This window comes from Dryas octopetala, chromosome 4, assembly GCF_963921425.1.
Source record: "Dryas octopetala chromosome 4, drDryOcto1.1, whole genome shotgun sequence".
Lineage (NCBI taxonomy): Eukaryota > Viridiplantae > Streptophyta > Magnoliopsida > Rosales > Rosaceae > Dryas > Dryas octopetala.
This window is the reverse complement of record NC_141369.1, coordinates 16,235,559-16,241,735: the sequence shown is the minus strand read 5'-3', so window position 1 is coordinate 16,241,735 and position 6,177 is coordinate 16,235,559.

Sequence of the window (6,177 nt, the reverse complement as noted above, 5' to 3'; positions counted from 1 at the left end):
ACTTTCTGCTTGTGGCCACTCATAGATTAATCAACTAATTAATGGGTAATTATATTATATGTCCACAGCACAGAATTAAAATTTGGTTACTTAAATTAGATGTGAACCCCATATATGGCGTGTTTATTTATATTTACTGCATGCTGCACATCACACGTGATAGATATAGAGCTTTTACGGCATGTGTACGTTTCAACGGCATCAGTTTTGGTGCGGTGCCAGTAAACGATGGGTCATGGTGCATGCATGTCCCTTCTTCATAAATTCATGGAAGGTGCAATAACAATTCCCATGACTGCAAAAACTTCAACTTGTAGAAAGGGCCACAGGGTCCCCTCATAGATTATAGGGTAAAATACATTTTTGAGTTGAAAGTATATTTTGTCCTCGTGGTTTCAAGTTTGCCAATTAGATTGGATTTTGGAATCACTACAATTCTTATTTGTTTCATTAACTTAATGAGTTATTAAATTCGAATCATAATCAAGCTATTAGATTGAATCATCAAATTCATCTCTTATTAATTACAGAGAATTCAGTTTCAAATAAAAAAATTTGCAGGTTTATTTAGTCAATGAAGGAAATATTAGAGAGAAAAAAAAAAGATTTTCAAATCCACCAACTATTACACACAAAGCCAATCGGAGCAAAGGGCCGGAAATATAAATATAAAAATTGAAAGAGATCGAAAGAGGAAATATATGCAAAGCTAATTAATTATGTATCGTGAGCATGGTGAGGCTTGCTAATTGCATGGTGAGGCATGTGTATCATGAGCAAAAATTTTGTGCTGATCATTTAGCCTCCTTAAGTGTGGGGAGGGATTTGGGTGTTAATTGGTTTGATTTCCCTCCTCTTGAGGTCTGCTCTTTACTTTTTGCTAATGCTCTTGATACTCTATGTCCTAGAGCTATAGTTGTTTAGGTTTTTCTTTTGGGCTTGGGCCCGTCTTGTACAAAAAAAAAAAAAAAACTAATGAATTATGTAGTGAAAGGACTAGACCCACATTTAACAGTATCACCAAGTTTCAATTAAAAAATTAAATAAACCGAGGATGTAAACCTAATTACCCAACTCTTCCTCCACTCTTTAGTCTCCAGATTTATGGTACTAGCTTTTTTATTTTTTATTTTTTATACAGTAATGTTACACTTATTACATTTTTATATTACAATTTTATACCACCTTATATGACATTCATACATTAGACTAAAAAAAAAAAAAATCCTAAAAAAAAAAAAAAAAATACCCTGTCCAGATTTATGGTCCTTTCTCATTTCCAAAGAATATATATTAAATTATAGCAATTATGAGTTATCCAAATCCTTTGAAAATTCTCTATGTTTGGTACGTTATAGGAAAAATTGGCCAGACAACTATATTTTCTAGTTTCTACTTTTGTACTTTGTATGTATATTATATATAGGCTTATTAGCACATTTGCCCCCTGACTTTTAGGTTTTTTCTCACTTTGCCCTTTCACATTTATTTGTCTCATATAATCCCCTGAACTTTTATGCTGTTTCCCACGTTGTCCGATTCCGTCAACACCACCGTTAGAAATGCTGACGTGGAAGGGTTAATTTTGTCATTTCAACCGTAAAATATATTTAAAATAATATTTAAATTAATAAAATAATAAAACTTTACATTAAAATAATATTTAAAAAATAAAATCTTTAAAATTCAATTAAATTAAAAAAAAAAAAACCAAACCAAACCAAACCAAACCCTTCCCTCTTCACCCACTGCGCAGGCCGGCCACCCTCTCTTCCCACCCACTGCACATTCCGGCTACCTCTCCCTCTCCACCCACTGCACATGCCGATAACTTCCATTTCCCTCTCTCTCTCTCTCTCTCTCTCTCCCCCCTTCTCTTTCTCTCTGCACATGCCAGCCATGCCCCCACCCATCCCCAACTCCACGCAGCCCAGCCCTGCCCCTCCCCGCCCAGCCTCACCCTCCCCCAATCTGCGCGCTCCGCCCTCTCTCTGCCCTGATCTAACCCACATAACCAAGCCCCTGCCCAGCCCCAGCCCAGCCCTACCTTGCCCGGCCCCGCCCTTGCTTTGCTCCGATCCGCCCCACGTAGCCCAGCCCAACCCAGCCCTGCCCTGCCCTTGCTCTGCCCCTCCCCGCCCTACGCAGCCCAACCCCAACTTGGCCCACCCCCACTCAGTCCCTCCCCCGCCCCCACCCAGCCCCTCCCACACCCCCTCATCCCCCTCCCCCCTCCCCCATCCTCAGCCCCATTGCACAATCCAGAGAAGCTTTTTTAAAAAAATTAAAATTTTTGATTTAATTAAAATTGCAGTTTTATATTTTTAAATAAAAAATGTGAGAGGGTTGCCAACATGACATATTGGATCCCACAAATTACCACGTGGCACAAACATGGCAAAGATTGGTCCTTTGTGGCTGAAAAGATGAAATTACCCCGCCACGTCAGCATTTTCTAACGGTGGTGTTGACGAAGTTGACGGAATCAGGCAATGTGGGAAACAACATAAAAGTTCAGAGGGTTATATGAGACAAATAAATGTGAGGGGGTCAAGTGAGAAAAAACCTAAAAGTCAGGGGGCAAATGTGCTAATTAGCGTTATATATATATATATGTAGCAAAGACTGACCCAAATAATGCTCCAGAAGTTGATATGACCCATGGTCCCACTGAAGCCGCGTTGCAAACTTTGGTCCTACAACTGATGTATTTGAACACTCGTCTTGTTGTGGAAATTCCACTGCTTCTGTTTCTTGGTATATATGCACAGCTAGCAGCCTAGCACACAACATTTCTTATTTCTTGACTTGACTTGGTTGTGGCTTCTGAACTAGTAGCTCCTTCTGTGTTACTTCTGGCTGTAGAATCAACTAATTAATGGGTAATTTATGCACATCTTCATACATTGTTTCTCCAATGACAATATGAAACATGCTAAACAGATCATATTTTATGATTATATATTAATGAAACACATAATTTAATAGTTTATGTACTACTCTGCGGACTTAGATATTTTTGTTTATGAGATAAGATGAGGAAGTTTTCGAGAAAGAATTCACTAACAATATTTTTATTGATGAAAGGGAATACCATATTACAAGCTATAGTTGTAAACTTGTAATATTGTTGTTCCTATCATCCTCTTTTTGAGGCACTTCCCCAAGCAACTTGTCCCCGCCCTCATGGAAAATATCAAAGATATATTGGGTTGTTGGGTTGCTCATGGTGGACAAACTGATGAGTGAGGGCAATTGCCTTCACTTGGCCCTATATAGGCCGGTCTTTAATTATTTGTACTTCTGCTAGAGTATCTTTAATTACTGAAATTTAGTTATATATACTTATATAATACTTCTTATGTTAGTAATAACATAAATATTAAACTACTATATATTATTATAAACAACTACAAAAAATATAAATGTAAAATATTATCATATTAACATTATCAAAAGTGTGTCATTCTCTAATAAAGTAAAAGTTATCAGTTTTAAGAAAATAAGAATCTCATTGTTAAGTAAACAATGTATGTATATATATATATATATATATATATATATATATACAGGAAGCTTCCAGTGTGTGATCCCACATTTAGTATTAAATAGACAGTTTTATCGAAAATATTTGATTCGTCTATTTGTTTGATCAAAGTTAGATAGACAAATGATTTCCGATTTGACTAATTGTTTACAAGGATAATCTATAAATAAAGACCTAAAAAATAGACGGTTTAGATTGTTGAAAAACTACATGAAGCTCATCCGGCCCATCTCATATTTAACACTAAATGTAAATATGAGAGATTATGATCGAGAGATTTGAAAATTTGGAGAGATGGCCAACTTGGGCGGGTACATTAATAAATAAATAAAATTTCAACTGAGACGTGTTTTGCCCTGCAGCTTGCTCAATTGCCCCTATCAGCTTCTCTCTTTGAGCTATTTTGTCAAACACCTTGTCCCCACCGGTAAGAAAATTATTGGATTGTTGGGGGAAGCTCATGGCTGTGGCAAAGGGTGAGTGAGGGAAATTTCCTTCACTGGCCCCTCTATAGGTCCGCCCATGCATCGTAAATTCATGGAAGTTACAGAAAAAGTTCCACTTCTAGAAATAGCCATGGCCTACTTATAGATAATATAAGTGCTATTCATTGACGACATATTTGCGAGTCTCTAGCTAGCTAGCTTGTTTCCAGAGCATAATGATGTCTCGGACATTCAACCAATTCTTCCTCTTTGCAGTGTTAGGTGGTTTTACTTTAAATTACCTTATGCTCTTAGTTCATGCCCTGGATGATCAGTCAGGTATATATGAACATCTACATTATTATAATCCTTTGTTTATTTTGTTCAACAAATTATAACATGCCCAATTAAGAACCTATCTATATATATTTATAATATATGTCTGTATCTGCAGGCTTCATTAGCATAGATTGTGGCCTAGTAGACAATCCCAGCTACAGTGAAACTTCAACAGGCATCACTTATGTTTCAGACACCAACTTCATAGACACTGGTGAAAGTAAATTGGTATCGTATGAATACAGAGATGAGAATCTATTAGAGTTGATTAAGGCTTATGCCTGATAACTAAGCTTGTCTGTTTAGTTAGTTAATTCAGATTGTCATTGCTTAGGTGGCATTGCCTCATAGGGTGATGTTTGCTTTGCTGTAAGAGCTCATAGGCTCATGTGTGGCATCGGTCTTATTGGATCAATGCTATGTCGTTTTGTATAACTGAATTTGCAAATGGAATATATGGTTGCTGGTGTGTGCATTGCACAGTACAGCATGCCTTTCTCGTGATCTCATTCTCTCTTCCTTCCCTCATCACTCTGCAATTCTCTCTGTAAATTCTAGCACCATTTTCATGCTTACATTCCTGGTCACATCCCAGGCATATTCATTGTCTCAGTAAAATCAACATGGTATCAGAGCCCAGGTTGGTTCTGTGAACTGGGCGTGTACTGTGTGCGTGAGCTTGAGTGAAACAGAGGAACAAATCCATCTAGATCTAGGCATGGCTGGGTCTGGGAGTGGTGAGCTACGAGCTCCCATTTTCGATGGTACTGAGTATGAGTTCTGGAAGGTGCGCATGGTGACCATATTCAAGTCACATGGCATCTGGAAGTTAGTAGAAAAAGGGATCACAATCCCAGAAGCAAGGAAGAAGAAGGAGAAGGCTAAGAAGGAAGGAGACTCCAACATCGATGAGGAAGATGAACTGGAAGCTTACATGGAGGAGCAGAATATGAAAGATGCAAAGGCATTGGGCATCATTCAAGGGGCTGTATCCAAAGAGATTTTCTCTCGGATTATCAACCAAGACACTGCCAAAGGAGCTTGGGATCTTCTACAAACAGAATATCATGGTGATGAACAATCCAGGTCTGTTAAATTGCAAAGTTTGAGAAAAGAATTTGAATACATGAGAATGAGGGAGAGTGAAGCATTGTCTGAGTATTCTACTCGTTTCTTTGATTTAACTAACCAAATGGAAAAATATGGTGAATGCTTGACTCAACAAAGAATGGTGCAGAAGGTCTTAATCAGTGTAACTAAAGTTTATGATCCTATGTGTGTGGTGCTCGAAAGGACTAGTGATTTGAATTCTGTGTCTGTAAATGAAGTGTTTGCCTCTCTCAAAAGTTATGAGTTAAGGCTAAGCAGGCATGAGGAAGATGATGAGAAGGTGGAAAGGGCCTTTGCTAGTATGAATGTTGGCTCCAAAGGACAGAACAATCAATCAAAGCCTCACAACCATGATGGGGGAAAAAGAAACTTCAAAAGCTGGAAGGGAAAACCAAAGAAATGGGACAACAAGGTTCAATCCAATTTGAGACCAGGAGGTGACTCTGGGAAGGGAAAATGCAAAGTTTGTGATAAGGTTCACTATGGAGAGTGCTGGTTTAAAGGAAAGGTGAAATGCTACAATTGTGACAGGTTTGGGCATGTAATGAAGGATTGCCATCAACCACACAAGAAGGGACAGATTGCTAACTATGCAAATCAAGTCCATGAACCTGCCACAATGTTCTATGCATGCCACAAAGCCTCAGTGGAGAAAGAGCAAGGTGTTTGGTATCTTGATAGTGGCTGCAGCAACCATATGACTAGTCATGAGTCACTTCTGATCAATATTGACAGAAGTATGAAATGCAAAATAAA